The sequence below is a fragment of the Narcine bancroftii genome, chromosome 4, assembly GCF_036971445.1.
Source record: "Narcine bancroftii isolate sNarBan1 chromosome 4, sNarBan1.hap1, whole genome shotgun sequence".
Taxonomy (NCBI): domain Eukaryota; kingdom Metazoa; phylum Chordata; class Chondrichthyes; order Torpediniformes; family Narcinidae; genus Narcine; species Narcine bancroftii.
Window position 1 is genome coordinate 34523210 of NC_091472.1, and position 21901 is coordinate 34545110.

The following is a 21901-nucleotide window of genomic DNA, read 5'->3' on the forward strand; positions in this document are numbered from 1 at the left end:
GACTTAAGGTCTACAAACTTAAGGTCCTTCCTTAAATAGAATAAAAATCACAGATGTTGTAACATCATGGGCTACATCATGTGTGATCTGGCATACCAACTGTGCAGCCCATAACCTCATGCTTTTTTGTGGCTGAACTTTAACTACCCTCTCACTGGAATGGGCTCAATAACCGTAACTAAAAAAAGTAACTGGCCTGGAAATGATGGTAAGAACAACATCTCCAAAATACAGCCACCTGTTGAAAAGTTTGCCATTTTTTGTCTCGTGACAGTAGGTTGAGTAGTTCCACCATTTAGGCAAGAGTCCAGAGGCAAAGATAATCCATAATGATAATGAGTTTATTGTTAGTTACATTGCAAAATGTACATATGCACAAAAATTCTGACTTGCTTAGCTTACAAAGCTAATAAATACAATATGTTTCTAATCAGAAATTTATTTTAAATATGTTATAATTACTCAGCTAGTCAGGCCACATGTGGAGAGAGGACCAGAGTTAACATTTCGAGTCCTTGGCTACTTACCAGAATAGGACAGATAAGAACAGAAAATCCCAGAAATACCCAAAGGGTCGGGCAGCAATTGCAGCAAGAGAAACACAATTAACATTTTATTTGAAAATCCTTGTTTATTTTTCTTGTCTGTCCTGTGGAATATTTCCTGCATTTTCTTATTTTATTTCAGGTTTCCAGCTCCAGTAGATAATTCAGATTCAAACCAGAGAGATCAATGTTCTGAGATTATTGAATTCACTTAAGTTCTGAGGGCTTGTGGTGCAACCATTGTGTGCTCCCACTATATATACTGTATATATTGGCTTATGGGCTGGCCCACCCCTGAACCTGTGACTCCTCCTTCCCGGATATCCCCATAAAGGCTGTTTTGCCCAACCCCTCCCTCAGTACTTGCCTTGGAACCGGGCCAGCAACTTGTAAGATGTGCTGACATGTAAAGTTGATTAAAGCCTATAAAATCAGATCCTTGTCCAATGTGGTTGATAGCAAAATTTAATCACCTTTAAGTTTTGGGCCATGGACAAGGTAATACAGGCGAATAAACTCGACACCAACCCTAAGGATCAGGAGGCCTCGATCAAATTCGATCAGTGGGTGCACTGCCTCAACATGCAAAGCGAAGATGACAAACGGGATCTGCTCTTCGCTCAGGTCGGCCACCGGGTCTTTCAAACAATAAGAGACTGTCCTACTTACACTACTGTGATGGACTTCCTGCAGGAACAGTACCAGGCCCAGACAAACATCATCTATGTCCGATTTCTCCTGGTCAGTTGTAAACAAGCACCCGGTGAGTCCATTGACAAATACATGTGGGCGCTGTGGGAGCTGGGGCAAGTCTGTGACTGCCGAGAAATCTCGGCAACTGCCCACCTCAAAGGCCTGAATCAGGACGCATGTGTAGCTGGATTCAGGTCAGATTACATCAGACAGATACTGCTTTTAAAGAGTGATCAGAGCCTGAGGAGGTTGTGGAATTGGCGGAATAATTTGAGACAGCGCAAAGCATTCTCCTCAGCCAATGTGGCTGCCATGTGTGGAATGCAGTCACTGCCATCTTTGGACACGGTTTCCCACGTCACCACCGCTGCCATCGAGCACCCGAATTCTTATTTCTGCGGACACAAGAAACATCCCTGGAAGAGATGGCCAGTCCGAAATGTGATGTGCTCCACCTGTGGAAAGAAGGGACACTACACGAAGGTATGTAGGTCCCAATCTTCAACCAGCAGTGCTGCATGCAGCCAGCAGCCCTCACCAACTTGGACCACACCACTTCCAGATCCACCTTCGGTGTCACTTCTGGTTGCAGGAAATGGCTCGAGGGGCCCAGGAGATGGCAGGCCAGGGCAGTACCACTTCTGGTGGTGAAGGACATGGGGGCTGCCATCTTGGTGGGCACCCCTGAACTAATACAGCAGTGACTCAGTCACCGATCAGATGCTGGCCTCCATCATCCTCAATCAAGACTGCCCACATCATCTGGCCAAGACCATGATGACTATCAAGGAAGTTGGAATTGGAAACAACATTGCCATTCTGGCTGATGAACCCCTGGGCCCGTACTGCTCTGGAAGCACATCAGGCACCACAGGACTGACCCCCTGGTCAAGAAGGTCCACCTCTTCCACGCCAACCCCAAGTACACCTACATAGAGTATCAGGATGGGCAACAGGACAGCGTCGCCTTCTAGGACTTGGCTCTTCCAGGGGACCCTGTGACCAAACAGCCCACATCATCCCTCAGTAACCCTGACCAGCTGGTCCCACCATTGGTGCCTGACCCTTACCAGCCAGCACCGCCACTGGCACCCAACCATGTGCCCTGAACACAAACTGACTGGAACAATCCCATTGTAACAACCCCCCCTCCCTCCAGCCACCAGAGGCACTGCCTTTCACACAAGACACTGCCTAGGAACCAGCAGCTGTGCCACAGCAGATCCTGTGATGATCGCAGCAATGGAGGAGACCACCAAACAGGCTAAACCTGCAATGGACATTGTACCACATCACCCTTGCTAGACTTTGTTTTAAAAGAAGGGGGAATGTGGTACTACCACTGTGTATATTGTATGTATGTTGCTTATGGGCTGGCCTGCCCCTGAACCTGTGACTCCTCCTTCCTGGATCTCCCCATAAACGCTGTTACGCCCAAACCCCTCCTTCAGTACCTGTGTTGGAACTGGGCCAGCAACATGTAAGATGTGCTGACATCTAAAGGTGATGAAAGCCTATTAATCACAATCCTTGTCTAATGTGGTTGGTTGGTAATTAGTCATGTCAGAAGATGAGTTGCTGTGCCTCAAGCTTACATTCTTACAGGAGTAAGAGACCAAAGATGGAGAGGCAACTGTTAACTCACAATCATCCTTTTGGACCGAGGTATATTTCAAAGAAGCCACCAAGTCATTGTCTGGTTTCTCCAATAACCACACTGTGACTATTGAATGCAGTAAATTGAACAAGATGAATAGTCCACCATGCTCTGATGAGAGGCTATTGAGCTAAATTATTACACAGTTTCACTACTGCCCTGATGTGCCAAATATTTCTCAACAGTTCAGTTGTTCCTCTATTGATCTTTGGATATTTTCTCTCTTTGAAGCAACACTGCAAGATAAACCCACACATTAAGTTTTAGTTAGAGGCAACCCTATTAAGCAACAAACAACCCAGAGAAGGAACTCAGAGGGTTGAGCAGCATCAATAGGAGAAAAATAATAGTCGATCTCTCAGGCTGGAATCCTACATTGAGTTTAAATCTCATTAGAGACTGCTAGAACAGGACTGTGAACAAGAAGATGAAAGTTTAAAAAGCAGTGAGAGATAGGTGCTTGTTTAAATCTCTCCATTGGTTAATTACCTGTAGCCAATTAAAGGAAGTGAAATTCAAGCAGAGTGGCCAGTGTGGAATGGGAATTTGAGGCTTTGCTTTGAGAATCTTGAGCAGAGGTGGAGGTGCAAGAGTTGAAGTAAGGTAAGGACAGGGGTGGATTAACCATTAGGCTGAAGACTAAGGGAGCTTGTCCCTGATTTGATTGATTGCTCAACAAGCCAATGAATGGTTGGCATCTGTGTGGAGGGCACGACCTACCGCTAATGAAAGTAGATGTTGAGGGTGCGGGGGTGGTAACATTGTGCAGTTGATGACACGAATAGAGGTTGGTAGCAACTGTGACCTTGGGAGTAAACACCATAGTTATGGTAGCTGTGGAGACCGTTCCCCATCAACACCTCGCGCTTGGAGCGTCGTGAGTAATGCCAGACCAATGGAATCTGTCACAGCTGCATCACTGTGGGTGGGAATGGAGGCAGTCTCCGCAGTCCCAGGAGTCAAGTGCCATCCCACTCTGTGTTTACCATGTCCACTGTAAAATTGGTGGGTGATTCTGACAGGGGTTCATTGGTCTGGTTGGAGGCCTGAATCACAGCCGTGATCTCTCTCTCTCTCTCTCTCTATTACCGGAGGCTGCTTGACCCCGGAGGTTGCAGATCGATTGGAGCTCTGGGGTGATGGCCAACTACTTCCAGAGCAGAGAACCAAGCCGGCTCGCTGGCAGAGAGACAGATTACCTTTCAGGTCAAGACCCTCAAGCAGGGCATCAGAATTCTCCCCTTCCCCCTCCACAATTTATTCTATTCAATGAAGGGTTTGGGCCCTAGGGCTGGGGGGGGGGGTGGTATCTAGGGTCTAGGTGATAGTTAATCCATCACAGGGTAAGGACAGATTTTTCTACCTCTTTCGTCTTTAATGATCTTTTTGCAGAATGTGGATAGTCAGGGAAGCCAACAGTGTCCCTGATGACTTCATCTGTGTGATTCAACTGCAGCTCCTTACTGACCATGTTAGGGAATTGGAGATGGAGTTGGATGAACTCTGGATAATTCGGGAGGCTGAAGGGGTGAGAGTCAGGAGTTAAAGGGAAGCAATGACACTTAGGAGGAAGGAAGCTAGCTGACGGTCAAGGGAGGGAGAGGGAACTGGCAGTAGGTGCAGAGTAGCCCTGTGGCCATTCCTCTCATCAACAAATATACCCTTTTGATCCTGCTGAGGGGTTGACATATCTGGGCCATGCAGCAGCCAGACTGTAATGGATCTGTGTTAATACTAAAACAAGGTTAATATTAACCTATATTTCTTATAAATATGTCTTAATGTAGTGGGTTTAGAACAGGGTTACACACACGCACACGCACACGCACACACACACACGCACACACGCGCGCGCGCGCGCACGCACACACACACACACACACACACACACACACACACACACACACACACACACACACACACACACACACACACACACACACAATACATTCAGAAGTGATGTCATCTTTTGGAGTTGTGACTTCTACATGCCAGAGTTAGATGATCACATGGTTTACAAAACACCGGGGTTGGCAACTGTTTAAAATTCTAATAACTGATCACATGTTTTCCAGGAATGAAGAATGACCTCATTGTTGATGCAATTTCATATGATTTTTAAGGGATATTTATATATCCAAAGACAGAGGAATCTTTAGACCGGAAAAAGAAGAAAATTGAAGTATTCCCTGGAGAAGGAGGTGGTGGTGTTCAAAGTGTTCTAAGAAGACCACTTCTGACCAGCTCTTTTTTTTAATTAGAAGGCCGTCTCATCGTGGAAAGAAGCTCCAGAACTCTTAAGAAGCTAAGAAGGAGTGAAGAAAGCCAATGTGAGAGTTTAAGAAGAAATCTCTTCCTGACAAAACAACAAGATTTGTGAGTTGGAACAGTCTAAGTCATAGGTGCTCTATGATTAGTGAGGGATTGCTTTAGGTGGTATGTGGGTGGAAAGCAAAATTTTGAAAACCTTTGTTTTAATCGTACTTAATTGACTCATTATGTGCACGGTTTCATAACTCCAAAGGAAATGGGCCAATGACAATTTTTCTCAAGCAAAATATTTCAGTAACAATTGGGTCTAGAGCAGTGATTCTCAACCTTCCCTTCTCACTCACATACCACCTTAAGCAATCCCTTTCTAATCACAGAGCTCTGTTGGCATAGGGATTGCTTAAAGTGGTATGTGAGTGGAAAGAAAAAAGTTGAGTACCACTGGTTTAAGGACTGAATCAGTGTTAACAAACACTTCATTACTGGTTTAAGCAACAATTTGAAAAACTTGATGTCTTATGTTATATAGTCAAGATAATGTGAACTATTTTGTAACCGCATCAGAATACTCCTTTCTTGCTGTAGTAACTGTAGTGTACCACTGTGTGGCTTATGTAAATGTATAGGTGAGTGTGTGAACAGTGTCCTGTGATGGTGGAAGGCATCACTAAGTAAAGTGTCTTCTGTCATCTGAATCTTGCATTTCTAAGTTATTTAAGAAGCCTCCCAAGTAACACAGAGACATAATATTTCATTATCACTTCTGAATTACAATTTAATAGAACTTCAAATTCAACCCAACTTTAAAATGCTGGGCCTTGAAACTAACATTTTAGGCTCAACTTTAAACTGAAATAGTTTAATACACAAATACATTTATACAATTGCATTTGCACATAGGGGGTTTAAAATTAGAGTTATGTAAGTTTAGAGTTAAGTTTAAACAACAATGAAGTCTCTGATACCCAGATACTGGACATAGAATCCATACACCTTCTCGAGATGTCGGGTGAGATGAAAGAAGGAAGCGAGTTGCACACAAGGATCCAAATACAGAAGACAATCCAGAACAAACCTACGATATTTAACCTAAAGATGAAGCTGGATACTGGATCACAAAGCAACGCCCTTCCACTCAGACTCTACTGCCAGATGTTCTCAGAGAACATAATAAAAGGGTATCCAAAAGACGGTGCATTGGAAACAGCATATATCACATTAACAGCCTATGGAGAACCCATGATTGAGCTGCTAGGAAGAGCTAAGATCAATGGCTGCCATAAGGGAAAGAACATTCTCTGTACTTTCTACATGGTAGCGGCAGACAGACCAGCAATTCTAGGTTGGATAGCTGCTGGGAGTTGCAGTTGATTTCCAGACGAAGAAGAAATCTAAAAGAATCAACAGAAACACACAACAAAAAGAGGAAATGATTTCCACAGAAGTACCTGCAAGGTGATGGTACACAGTGGGAGCAGACTTGTTCACTGAGAACTAAAAGTGGTATTTACTGCTCTAGTTTCCATTCGTAAAAAGAGTGAAAGACCTGAGAAATGAGAGCACCAAAGCAAGTAGTATGTGACTATAGAACACAGTTCTCATCAGAAAAGCTGGATTTGTTATCACTACATTATCCTCATACTACCCCAAAGGTCATGTGTTCATTGAAAGACAAGAGCAAACTGTGAAACACACATTAGTTAAGTGTCATGAAACAAAAGAAAACTCATACTAGTTCTTCTGTCATTACGAGGAACACCTTTAAGGGCTGGCATGAAGTCCCCGGCAGAACTTCTAAATGACAGGAAATATAAAACAACTCTACCAAGCAAAATACATCCTCCAGAAGATCAGGAGGAAACCAGAAGAAAACTGGCTGACATGTAAGAAGAAGGATGCCAGCATTATAACAAACATTGCCAGAACTCTTCAGAGGGCAGCATGAGCATATTCAAGAGCTGATGTTGAAAACATGGACCCCAGCAAAGGTCATCAGAGAAGCTGAGACACCAAGATCATACATTGTCGAGACAGACTCTGGCAATCAGTTGAGGAGGTAAAGAATTCAAATCTGTCCGACACAAGATGTGATGAAGCAGAAAGCTTTAATGCCAGCAAAGCCTGCAACACCAATATCAAGTGAGGTATGAAGTGAAGAGACCACAACCACTAATACCAAAACATCAACACAGCAGTTGTCAGGTGAAGCACATCAAGCTACATCACCTACACGTGGACCAGCTACACTGAGCCCAACGGTCACAGCAAATCCACAAGATGGCAAAGGAACATACTACCGCCAGTGTGATATCGATAAGAACTATTTAAAAATGGTTGTGTAAATAAACTAGTGAACAAGTTCAGTTACTTAAGTTGCACTGGAAAAAAAGTGATAAAGAACACTAACTTTTTCTTTATCTTGAGAAGGAGGAATGTTATATAGTCAGGATAATGTGAGTTTAGAGTTAAGTGAAAACTGTTAGGTGGATAACAGTTCCTGTGTTAGGACTAATGGGGATTGCTTAGTTCAAAACATAAGTGGGGTCTTGAATCTGAGCTAGAACAATAAAACCAAAGATTTAATCTTAATGAGAGCTTATTTGGGTAAAATTCTTGTTGAATGCTAATTTAAAAGGCTTATTGTGTGTGTGGATCAATAACAACAATTGGTTTTGATAAATGTTTGGCAAAGGCAATCTGTGTAGATTTGAAAATGGAGACGTGGTCAAAACCTACAAAAATTGCAGCTGGTTAAGTTTTAAACCCCAAAACTAAGTGTGGGCCAAGTGAAACTTTCCAAATGGGATTTGATCACTTTTTGGGATTACCAAAATTTGCAGATTTGCAGAGGGTGAAAAAGAATGAGTTGTTGAAACCATTTCATGAGAATAAATTTCTTGAGCAGCAGTTAAAGCTGAGAAAGTTGGAGATTGAACTACATGTAAAGGAGATGGAGTTCAAAGCAAGGAAATTAGAGCTAGAGGAAGCTGAAAGGCAGGAGCATTTTGAGCTAGAGTTCGAGAAACTTAGAGCTGAGAGCAAAGAGAGATGATAGAAATGCAAACTTGGACATATTTTGCAGAATTTAGAAATGAATATGATTTAAATCCAGATCTTAAAGTCAAGTGAAACTTTTCAAAAGGGACAAATTCTGTTACATTTGCAAATAAGAGTCACAATGTGAAATTTGTGCCCAAATTCCTTTTCAAAAGGGTAACAAAAATTGCCAAAATACGGTAGAAAATAAATGGGGGAAAGCTTTTGGTCCATTTTGTAATTATCATTAGAAAGCTGGACATGTGGTAGCTAATTGTTTTTCTTTGAAAGAAAAAAACACTAGATGCTTGTGTTAGAGATGGAATTGAAAAGGAACTGCTGGTAAAATTAGGAAGGAATTCAAATCTTCTGTGTCGGGAGATAAGGTTGACTCTGCAGTAAAGTATCCAATTAAGTTTGAGGATGCCAGCAAGAGTGTTGGACAAACTGATTTAAAGTTTAAAAATTTTTTCAGTGGAAAAAGTATGGGACAAATTGATTAACAGGAAGCCTGCGAGATGCAACAGCAGAGACAGGTTGTCAGATATAAAAGCAAGAAACAGACTGTGAGATAAAAAGAGATAAACGGTGTTGAATCATCAGCTAAGTTAAATATTTCTTTGTTAGGTCAGAATTCTGATTCTAAACTTGAAAATAAGGAACTTGTTAAAATGGGAATAAAATCAAATTTACCAGTAGATGGAGGGTTTGTTGTTATTGGGAAATGATTCAGCAGAGAATAAAGTTGCCTCTGTAGTGAAATTAACAGATAAACCAGTCATTGATAAAACAGAGACAGATTTAGAGATATAACCAGTGTGTGCAGTAATGAAGGTGATGGAAGAAAAAGGTATCAATGAAAGCATTGCTGTACAAAATAATTTTATTTTAGAAGTCTGTGACAGTGCACAGCAGTTGAAAAAGGATTCGTCACTATCCAGAGCAAAAATAATAAAAACAAAGTGAAGATAGTGATCTCGCTGAAGTTAGAGATAAAGCATTCTCTGATAAGGAAATTAAGAAAGGGCCAGTTAGATATTATTTGAAAAGTATGGTTGCAAGGAGGTGCAGCGAACAAACCACACAGACAGCCATGAGTGAGCTGGACCAGCTGATTTTAATTAAACTTGTGTGTGCGGTTATACCTCCAAGTTCTTGATGACTCTTGTAATTCTTGGGACGGAAATGACATCAGCCCCAAGGGCTGGAACAGTCCCCAGTACATTGAAGCTCTCTTCCCCTCCCCATGAGTCCTCAGCTTGAACCAGACAACAGGCTGTGAGGTCCAAGAGGGTGGCAGTTTCAGTGAGACCAGGCTTTGTAAATTAGCCTCATTCATTGTGGGTCCAAAATTGCCATTTAGGCCCATCAGGGTCATCACTATGGTCACGAGGAGGTGCAGTGAATGAAGCACACCATGAGTGAGCTAGACCAACTGATTTTAATCGAACTCGCCCACACACTTATATCTCCTAGTTCCTAATGACACTTGTGACTCCTGGGACAGAAATGATGTCAGCTCTCTCAAGTCCTCAGCTCCGTAACCTGGTTCATTTGCAGAGTGGCTCAGCCCTCCACAAAGGATGTTTTATTAATGAGAAAATGGAGGTCACGGGAGATGCCTGTTAATGAAGAATGGGCAGTGGTTCACCAGGTTGTAGTTCCTAAAGCCTATAGAGGTGAAATTTTGAACATGGTTCATAAAACACCTTTAGTAAGGTACCTTGGAGTAAAGAAGACAACCTACAAAATTATGAAAACATTTTATTGGCCTAATTTAAGAAAAGATGTTGTAGATAGCTGCTACTATTGGCTGTCTGCACCTGATCCCGATGCAGCCACTGTACCTGCCATGACACTATTGCACCTGTGCGAGTCCCTGCAAAGCGCACAAGTTAAAAAAAAGAAACGGAGCTTGGCTGGTGACGGACGTCATTTCCAGGGGCTCCTGCTATACATTGTATTGTTGAATTTAACAGTAAGGCATTCGTCAGAGGTTGCCACTTTGTGTTGTCTGGTTATTTGATGCATCAACAAACATGGTGTCAGAAGTCTGAACCTGAAGCCTTCAAGTGAAAAGTGAGGAACCAACGTCAAGTTTGCAACGTATTTGTGACTGTGTCATAATGACAGACGGATTCAGAAGGCCTGACCCGCTTGTGTTTAAAGGCAATGTGGATGAGAATTGGTGTGTATTCAAACAAGAATACAACATTTTCATCACGGCAGCGCATAGTGATAAGTATGCCCGAGTCAAAGCATACATTTTACTAAATTTAGCGGGCTCTGAGGCCATCAAAAGGGAAAGGACATTCGTATATGCAAACGAGGTGCTTGAATTATCAGTCCGGCTGAGTCAACAGAGGACCCTGAGTTTTTAAAAAGAAAATTTCAAGAAATGTGCAATCCACAAAAAAACTGAATGATGGAAAGGCACAGATTTACTATCAGAAGCCAAAGGCCTGGCGAGCTGATTCAATCACATGCCAGCGACCTAAAAATCAAGGGAAAGACCTGTGATTTCAGAGTGCTCTGTGATGAGTTGATTAAAGACAGGATGGACGGGGTGGGGGGGGGGGGGGGAGTCACGTGATGCTGTGAAGCTGGGAGGAAAAGAGCTCCCATTAAAAAGCTTCAAAACAAGGAAAAATTGGCTCAAATCAAAAGATTCAACTTATCCACGCTGAGGCAATATGGGCAAGAAGAGTAGGAGGCGAGTGATTTGGATGTGAGACCAGCCAGAAACACTGGAAATGTCAGTGAAAATTCACTCAACACTGACAAACTGCAGGTTCCCACGCTAATGGCGGGGCCTAGCACAGAAGGCACAAAGGCAAAGCCTGCGACGTTGGGTTCAGCCGACAAAGATATCCTGGCAGCTGTGTGATTGCTGGTGATCCAGATTGGTGGTCTGTAACAGTGATTAGACAACAGGCTGAAAGAAGTCTCCAAAGGCCTGCTCAACCTGCAAGGTTCAATCGTGACCTTGACGAATAGAGTTGGGACCCTAGAAGACAAGATGGAGGATGTCCAGGACAGGCAAGAAAAACTAGAGAACACAGCTGGCATGTGGGTCACCAAGAAAAATCAACTGATAGATAAGTTGGAATACTTAGAAAATTATAATCAGTGTAATAATATGAGACCACTGGGCCTCAAAGAGGGGGAGGAGGGGAAGGATCCAGTGGAGTTCTTCCAGCACTGGATCCCTGAGGTATTAGGAAGGGAATGATTCTGAGGTCTCCTAGCCACAGACAGGGTCCATTGGACATTCGGTCCCCACACCTCCCCAAATCAATGACTGAGACCATTTCAGATATGGTTCATCAGTAGCTGAGACCAGGAAACAGTGCTAAGGGCAGCGATGACCAGGTCAAGGAAGACAGGAGAGCCGGTGGAATTCCAGGGGGAAAGACTGATGTTCTTTCCTGACATAAGCTCTGCACTGCTAAAACAAAGAATAGAATTTGACCAGGCCAAGAAAATATTGAGAGACAATAAAAGTCGAATATGCAATGCTGTTCCCGGCTACTTTAAAAGTTGTGCTGCCTGGACGGGAAAGGAGCCACGGGAAGCTATGTGATGTGCATGGGAACTACCAGAAAATGCGTAGACCTGCAAAACACAGGCTAAACTGAGCCCTTGGATGAAAGGTCTAAGTAACCACAACTAGGGCTCACTACACTACAGTTTTACCATTATTGACCAACAAAGAGAACTGAAGTAATTATGGACTGCAAAATAATAGCCAGGGTCAATATCTCCATAAACTGATAAACCTGGACCAAGTGGGCTTTATCAGAGAAGGGCACTCTGCCAATAACTTAAATAGACTGCTCAACATTATTCATTTGGCACAAACAAAGCAAGATACAAGTCTAGTAGTCTCACTGGATGCAGAAAAGGCCTTTGATTTGCTAGAATGGCCTGTCCTTTTTAAAGTTCTGGAAACATGTGGAATGGGACAAACATTTGTCAACTGGGTAAAAACACTGAATAACAATCCACGGGCAAAAGTCAGTACAAATGGGCTAACATCGTCCACATTTCCCATTAGTAGATCCAGTAGGCAGGGATGTCCCCTGTCGCCAGGGGTGTTTGTCCCAGCAACTGAACCATCAGCAGAGACTATTAGAAAAGATCCATTGATAAAGGGATTCAAAGTGGGTCAATGTGAGCACAAAATAAACTTAATGGCAGATGATGTATTGTTGACAAACCCAGCCGGGTCCTTGCCAAAGCTTCTCTCCACACTGGAGGACTATGGAACAAAATCGGGCTACAAGGCCAATATAGAGAAAAGTAATAATATTCCACTGAATAAATTTAACTATGAAGAGCACCAAAAAAAATAGCAACTTTAGTTGGCCAACAGGAGCCATAAAGCACCTAGGAATAAAGATTGATAACAATTTGGAAAACCTATATAAACTTAACTACCCCCCCTATCCTTGAGAAGTTTGAGGAAGATCTGATGAGGTGGAGCGACATGCCCATCACTCTAATGGGGAGGGTCAATTGGATAAAGATGAAGGTGATGCCAGGTCTTCAATACCTCTTCCAATTGTTGCCAATTCCACTCCCGTAATCTTTTTTTTTACAAACGCTGAATGGCAACATAAGGAAATTTATTTGGAATCGGAAAGTACCCAGAATAGCCTTAAAGAAATTGACATGGGACTACAGCCTGGGAGGACCAAAATTACCTGATTTAAAGAAAAATGATCTAGCAGCCCAGTCGAGGTTCCTCGCATCCTTATTTGAAGAGAGGGAGACACCCATCTGGATGCAAATGGGATTACATGTAATGGAGGAGGAGATAATAAAGGATTTCATATACAAATGGGACCCCAAATCAATTTAAAAAAAATGGCATTCCCGTACTGAAATACCTGATCAAAATTTGGTACGAAATTATCAAAATCACAGGCAAAAAAGTAGAAATATCACTTAACACACCAATGATTCAAAATGAGTTGATGCCCATGAACAAGGGCAACAAAATCTTGGGAGATTTAGCACCGAAAGGGGATCCAATATATTAAGGACTGCTACGAAGGGAGACAACTCATGTCCTTCAGGCAGCTAAGGGGCAAAATGATTTGTTTTATGGAACCTTTCACCGTTTCATCCAATTAAGATCATTCCTGAGGGAGAGATGGGGCCCTGCAATGACCCCGCTTGCACTTAGTGAGTTCGAGAGGTTGCTTCGACAGGGAAATGCACCTAAATTTATATCAAGAATGTACTCTGTACTCCAAGCTGAAATCCCAAAACAAGAGTTATATAGATCAAAGGAAAGATGGGAGTCGGACCTGGGCATCACAATTGACAAAAGATGCTGGTCAGACTGGTACAAGGACAGCGTCACAACAATTAACTCGATATAGAATGGTTCAGTATAATGTTTTTACATCAGCTCTACCTCATACCCCAAAAAGTCCACAAAACAAAACCAGAGGTGCCAGAAACATGCATCAGATGCGGAGTGGAGCAAGAAACATTTCTTCCTGCATAAAGGTAGCCCCATTTTGGCAAGATTTGGCCAACATATTAACCAAAATAATGAAGGTAACCTTCCTGTCGAACCCAACACTATATGTACTAGGGAATCTTATAGATATAGGCTACAAATTGACAAAATTCAATTCACATTTATATCCCTGGCCGTAGCAAAAAAAAATACATAGTGATGACCTGGAAGTCTGACTCCCCTCTTCTCATCAGCAAATTGGCTACTGTGAAGCACAGGTGTATTCCCATGGAAAAGATTACCTATAATCTTAGGAACCGACACAGCACCTTCATTGGAATATGGCAACCATATCTGGAATATATGGGAGCACGACTGTAGCCACTCCCTAACAAAAAAGGTTTATAGGGAACTGGTAACAGATAGATTAAGAAAAAGTGCCGGCACAAGGGGATGGCCCCATGGTCTCCAGAGGCACACATGGGAAATGCTGATGCCACATTCAACCGCTCATTTCTTCTCTTTTTTCTTCTACTTTTCTAACTTTTGTTTTATATCACATCTGCCTTTTATTTTTTTCTTGGGGGAGGGTTGGGAGGGGTGGGAATGGGGGAGGGAGAGATATCATGTATAAGTAAATCACTGGATAAAAAATGACAGTCTGTAACAACCGATGATGTACGCTCCTGCTTAAGATTGAAAAATCAAAATAAAATATTTTTAAAAAAAGACAGGGTTATATTTTTAAAAAAGACATGGGAGTAAAATGCAGGTACTGACAGACGTGACAGCGCTACAATGTTTCCTGGGCATGGTCAACTACTTGAGCAAGTTCATTCCGAACACCAGTGACCTTACCACATAGCTCAGGCAGTTGACAGACAAAGACATGGTTTGGTCTTGGCAAGATAAACAACAAACACATTTCACGTATTAAAAAGGCATATGTCATGCTCACCTGTTCTATTGTATCATACATCACAGTACGGTCTGGGTGCAGCATGCCTGCAGGATGGAAAACCAGTAGCCTACACATCCAGATCACTCACCAGCATGGAGACCAGATACACCCAAATTGAGAAGGAGTTGGCAATAGTTTTCACCTGTTCAAAATTCAATGACTACATTTATGGTAGACCAGTGACCATAGAGACTGACCACTTACCTCTGGACACAATTCTGAAAAAGCCAATCCATGTGGCCCCTGCACGATTACAGAGAATGATGCTCAGGCTTCAGAAATACAAGGTGACTTTAATTTTCAAGTGCGGAAAAGAAATGCACTTAGCCGATGCGCTATCTTGTGCTCCCAGGAAATGCACAATCCTACAAGCTGAGGAAGAGGACATGTTTGATATAATGACAGTAATGCACATCTCCTCCTCCCGGTTGGATGATCTGAGACAGCACACGGCTGAAGATACAACTTTGAGGACCCTGGGTATTTATATCAAGGGCGGCTGGCCTGACAAGCAGCGCAGCCTAGCACCTGAAATCCAACCTTACTTCCCATTCCAGGACGAATTACTCAACGATGATGGAATCCTAAGTGAAAGGCCTGAGAGCAGTAGTTCCGAGTTCACTGCAAAACATTTATGTCAACATCCTACACAGAGGGCACCCAGGAGCAGAAGCAACCAAACGCAGGGCTAGAGACAGTTTTTTGGCCAGGGATGACCGAGGACATAGACCAGGAGGTACAAGCTTGCTCGATGTGCAATAGCACCAGGCCACACTAACAGAAAGAGTCGCTGCAGCTTCACGCAGTGCCAGACATACCCTGGTCAACTGTGGCAACAGATATCTTCAAATACCATGGTCAACAGTAATTTTGTTCTTGTCGATTCATACTCTGGATGGTTTGAGATAGACCTTTTACCCAACGTCACCTCATTGGCAGTCATTATCAAGTTAAAAAGACACTTTTCAGTGCATGGGCCCCCCCCCGCCCCCCACACACTCTGCTATCGGATAATGTCACCCTGTTCACCAGTGAGAAATTCAGACATTTTGCAACAACATGGGATTTTAACCACCTCACTAATAGCCCCACAGTCTTGCCTGCTGTGAGGTGCTTTTGTGTATCCCATAATGCAATAATTCTTTTCAAGGGAGAATTTTGTTTAGGGGCAAGGGGATGGAGGGAGGTGATCCTTTCATTATCATCGACAGTATTTTTGAACTGGATTATTTGACAGTTGACCTTGCCATATGCCAACTAACTGAAGGTGGAGTAAGGGTGAGTATTTTCATTTAGAGTTTGAGGATGTAGAACCATTTTACTGGAGCTGTACATAGGGTGGGATTAGATGCTTTTATAGATGCTTCATAGGAGATTTCTTGTTTCTTGAGGCAAATAGAGAAAATTGGTACTTTCAGAAGGACAGCTGGTATGGATCCTGGACAATTTTATTTTCAGGCCAGGTTCAGGATCGTGTACTGCTGTGAAGCGCCAAAGTAAAGCTGGGAAAATCTACAGTGGGGTGGGAAGTGCTGAGAAATGACAGCTGTCTGAAGCGTGAGAGCCATGCACCGGAAGCCGATGGGCTTGCGGGGAGTGCGTCCGCTTTAGTTAACCTCTCTCCACCAATCTGGAGAGCTGAAGGCACACAGTGGGGCAGTTGAAAAGCCCAGCGCGCTGAGTTTTGAACAGGTTGGTCGGTTAGTCAGCTGATCCGAGGGCAGTCAGTCAAACAGTCGGTCTTGTGTGCATACTCACCATCCCTAATTGTCTGTCAGTGTGCTCACCCAGTAGTTTCAGCAGGAGATAGAAGACTGAACTGCTTTGTCCGCAGGTGCCAGCACTTTTGTCCTGACAGCAATTTGCTCCACTCTGATATCCAGAATGTATGTGTGTCCAATCTGGGCTTCCCCAGTCCCCTTCCAAGAGGAGGACTTCGTGTGACAGGTGTCACTTGATGAGCCAAGACAGGGTGTTTAGAGGGAAAGACTTGTGTGACAGATGGTCACTTGTTAACCCTAAAGTGGGCTTCGAGGGGCAAATTCATATTAATGACTAGGAGGTCACTGACAGAAAATTTCTGTGTGAAGAAAGCAAAGGTGGTCGTTGCCACATTTGAAACTCAGGAAAGTCGTAAGCCTACAGTGATCGTAAGTCTACAGTGACCATGGCCATCTGTCTCCACATCCAACTAAAAGACCAATGGGTAACTAAACTAAGAATCCCCAGCCTGGAGACCATGCTCTGATGGACTTGATGGGATTGACGGGGATTTTGTTTTGGGAGTTTTCTTTTGGGGCATTTTGAGCTTGGACTGTAATGGTCTGGGATTTTTTCCCCCACATACACCTTACAAATATCTGTTGTTAATGTAGAGTTGCCATAAAGCCCTATGTTCAGGTGTTAAGTTTATTGAGGTATTTTTCTTATTGTTAATTTGTTAATAACTTTTGAGTTAAACTTATCCCATCTGTTTATGCTTCTCTCAATTGCTGCTGGTTAGGCGAAACACCAACATGGAAGTTTGTTACTATTTCAAAACTGCCTTTGGAAAAAAAATATTTCATTGCAAACATTTTGAAAAAATTCAAAATGTCACAAACAGGATTAAAATGTAACAAATATAACACATTATGGTTAAGATATGCATATAATATATTCTGGACACGAGCACTAAATAGGGGCTTTAATCACGAGAATTGCCTTCTGATATGTTTCTTCTATCTGCTTTCTAATAATGACAGGATGGATATCATTAGCTGTTAAAGGAGACAGGAAGAAGTAGACATAAAGATAGCAGAGCTTCGATGGTGCTGTCTTTGGACTGCACAATGAACAAGTCAGAGTAAGGGTTGGCTCCCACTTATCAGAACCTTGGGGTCAAGATCATTTGAATGTTAGCATGGACCTCCATATTATTTATTCTGTGATTAGGGCTCTCTAAGCACCATGGGCAATATTATAGCATGCCTTCTGCAGTCTGAAGATTGTCTATTTTAAAGTAATTATTCCAAAGGCATTTCATGGTTAGACGTCTCACTCCCAACACAGCTGTTTCTCTTGAATTGATTTCCAGTTGGATTGCCCAGAATAGCAAATATGCCTACAACTTGCAGAGCAGTTATTACTTTATAAGAAGCAAATACAGCAAGGATCTGTGGGAACATGTCACCCCACCTCACAAATAGCCATTTTGTGTCCATTAAAAGTAGTCTCCAGTCACAAGGGAGAAGGAATAAAGGGATCTATTCTCAAGCAGGAGATACTTCTACGTATATTTAATATTTCCCTGATTTAGCTATAAGAAACTTGTCACAGTTTGAGTAAAGTAGACTTGGGACCTACCTAATTTTTCTCGCATTTAATTCAGGTAAATGGTTATTGACAAGTTATTTAACATGAGAAAGGGTTGAAATTTCTGTGAACGGGAGATAAAAAGAAAAACATGCTGGATTCAATGGCTTGCATTGCCTCTTTCTAGGTCATAAATTTCAATGAAAGAGATAAGAGTAAGTTGGTGGATGTGATGGGAAATGGTGCATTTATTTGCAATTGCTATTATTTGCTTTAGCAGTTACTCAATACTTCCATGAGGTTCTTAAAGAAAAGTCAAAAGGCATTTGGTTCATTTTTGTAAATTAATCTCTTTAAAAAAATAATGGTAGCCTCAATTTCATAATTGGAGCTGACAATTACTGTATGTATACGTTTGTCTGTTCAGGCACACTCATCGGCCGACTATGACTGTAGCTCCTCCCACAGGCTCCAGAATGTACTACAGCCCCCTTCCCAGTGCAGAACAGTCAAGCAGCATGAATGTGCTTTTGTTCTAAAGCTAATAAAAGCCTATCAATTCATTCAACTTCAGTCTTTTGGAGTTATTGATGGTGGGTAGCAAAGTATTCTATACTGAGCTACAATAGATGTCGGTGTACATGTTCTGGAATCACTGTACATTGGTTGTGGAGTTGATATATATGCTAGGAAGTCAATGTACACACTGTGGAGTCTAGTGCAAGACTGACATCACAAAGTTTGCATGCTGAGCTTATATACATCACTGCTTCTGTCACCTGGACTGGAAGTGATGTCATCAGTGACATCATCAACCCAGATAAAGAATCTGTATTGGATGGAGGTCTATTTCCCACATTTTCCAAAACACGTCTACCATTTTGGGAGCCAGTTCTCTTGCTGGTAAATGGGTCACCACAGGTGCATCAATTACAAAATCAAAATTCAAACAGAGGGATGGAGTAAAGGAGATATTCAGTGGATGGGTTGGAGTTGTTACAAAATGAATAGGTTTGTCTTTTTTTAAACTTTTTTTTAAAGAATTTTGAAAACCACATCCATGTAAACATAATCAATAAAACTAAAAGGTAAGTACAAATGTGATAAGTATATAAAATAAAACCCTCATCCCTCCCACCCACCCTCCCTCCCTCCCTCCCTCCCCACCCCTAAAATATAAAAGAAAGAAAAGAAGTTAGGAGAATGCCATAAAGAAATATAAATCTCAATACAAATAATAATGGAACTGAGGGTAACCAACTGAATGGGCTTTCAAAGAGTCCTTCAAATTTTCAAACCAACACATTGTAAGTATGGGCTCCATATTTTCAAGAAAAAAATTATATTTATTACATAAATTATGTTATTTTCTCAAGTGGAATACAAGAACACAATTCAGCCTGCCATCTCTCCATCCCTAAATTTCCAAGTAATGGCTATGCACTTCCTAGAAACAGATAAAACTAGTCATAAAAATTCAATTTGATACATAGTTAATCTTAATTTATGACAAACCATTTTAATATTACCCAACAAAAATAACATCAGATCCTGTTGGAGTTTTACCCCTAATATTTTCTCCAATTTTTTTTACCTCTAACCAAAAATGTTTTATTCTAGGACACTCCCAAGTAGAATGCAAAAAAATGAACCAGCTATACCTAACATTAATAATTTTCATCATATTTTCCCTACATAATTGCTTCCAATCATTTTTATCTATTCGTCTTTTTAAATCAACCTCCCATCTTAATCTTGATTTATGAATTCCTAACTTAGGATCTGCTTTTTGAAGTAATTTATACATCTCTGAAATATATTTATTTATACCACCCTTACATATCAATAATTCTAATTCATTCTGTCTAGGTAGTATCAAATTAGGACCTAACTTATCAACCAAGAAATCCTAAACCTGATAATAACAGAAGAAGTGTATTATTTCAGACATTGAATTTTTCATTCATTTGTTGAAAAGTAATAGATTTACCAACTTCAAAACATTCTTCTATTTTCTTAATTCCCATTTAATTCAAAAATTGGTTATCCATAGAAAAAGGAAGGTCTATTTTGATATAAAGGCATTTTTCAAGAAATCAAACCTTTTTCATCTATTTCATAATGTATCTTATTCCATAGTTCAATCAAATGTTTCAAAATAGGCAAATCTCTGGTTACCTATTAACAATTTTGAATTCCATTTACGAATAAAATTCTGCATAGAATTTTCTCCTATTTTACTCAATTCTATTTTAACCCAAGCTGAGGATTTATCTAAATCACAATTCAATTAATGAATTTCAATTGAGTGGCCTTCTAATAATTCTTAAAATGGGAAAGTGGCAAACCTCCTAATTCAAATTTCCAAGTCAATTTTTCCAAACATACTCGAGCCATCTTTTCTTTCAATAAACACTTCCTAATACTCAAATGTAAAGCCTTAAAAATGTTTTTTGAGAAATCCAACAAGGAATTGACTGAAATAAATACTGAACCCTTGGAAAAATATTCATTTTTATACAATTTACTCTACCTACTAAAGTCATAGGCAAGTTATTCCACCTATTTAAATCTTACTTAATTTTGTTAAGTAAAGGTAAATAGTTCAATTTATATGTTATTTAAATTATTATCAACTTTAATCCTCAAATATTTAATTCCATCATCTGACAACATAAATCGAGCAAATACTCTACATTGAGTATAATTCCCTTTAACCAAGGGCATAATTTCACTTTTGTCCCAATTAATCTTATAACCCAATATTTCATCATATTCTTCCAGTCTTATATATAACTGATGCAAATAATTTGTAGGATAATCTGTCATATAAACCAAAACATCATCAGCAAATAAATTAATCTTATGTTCCTCTTGTCTAATCTTTATATCCTTAATATTAAAATCTTTTCTTATTAACTCAGCTAAAGGTTCAATTGCTAAAACAGCCAAAGCTGGAAATAAAGGACATCCTTGTCTACTTGATCTAGTCAGTGGAAAAGCAGAATAAATTTGTCCATTAGTTACAAATTTAGCATAGGGATTTTTATATAAAGCTTTAACCCATTGTGAGCAGATTTTTGTGGCAGGAATAGTTCCTGACATTTTAAAAGGGTGATAAATCTGTAATCTTTTTAAATGCATTAAGAAACAAAACTTCGGAAGTATTTTCCTTAGAAATCCAAAACCAAATTTTTCCAACACCTTAAATGAATAATTCCATTCTAATCTATCAAAGGCCTTCTCAGCATCTAAAGTTACTGCCACCACTAATCACCCTTCTTTTGAGATAAATGTCAAGAAGAAGACGATTGAACTGCAGATGTCACAGGATCAATTGTGCCTGCGCGAGAGTTCACACATGTGCACAATGGAGCAACCTGTTTCCCTATGGAGAACAGCTGAATCAATTAAAGCTGTGGTTACTAGCACTGTCAGTCAGACACAGCCGTTGATTCAACTAGATGTCGAATCAGGATCATCTACAAGCAATTCAGAGGGACTAAAGGATGAAGATCAAGACAAAGAGAAGGAAGAAAGAGTTTATGAAGAATTGGAGGGAGCGGGAGCAGAATATGAAAAGATGAAGCCCAACTGATTCAAGAGATTGAAGCTATACAATTCAGATACCCTGAAGCCAGAACTCAAGGTATGGAAACACATGAACACATTTCTATAATTATCATCCAAATGCAGTTAATATGTAAACATATGGATTTGCAATTTATATCTGTCAGAAGTGATGTTAAAGCACAATTTGAATATGTTAAGAGTGAAGTGAAAAATATTAAAGAAATGGCAAAATATACTGAAGCTGTTGATAAAGTTAAAATTCAAGTCCAGAAAACTGAAGATGTTATTCAAGATTATTGTTATGAAGTAGAGCAATGTAAAGGTGCAGTTAATAAAATGGAAGATTCTGTTATGGCTTGGGATCTGCAAAGGAAAGAACTTGTACAAAAGAATGATGT

The 21901-nt window shown here is 40.9% G+C and overlaps 1 long non-coding RNA gene across 1 annotated transcript in view; it reads left to right on the forward strand.

Annotated features, from left to right (window-relative positions):
* Window positions 1–18442, forward strand: part of LOC138759801 (uncharacterized) — a 78282-nt gene extending 59840 nt beyond the window's left edge. The window contains exons 2-3 of the long non-coding RNA XR_011355095.1: window positions 5157–5271; window positions 18358–18442. This is a non-coding gene — a long non-coding RNA (uncharacterized lncRNA). The remainder of the gene's footprint in view (window positions 1–5156; window positions 5272–18357) is intronic.
* The last annotated feature ends 3459 nt before the right edge of the window (window positions 18443–21901 follow it).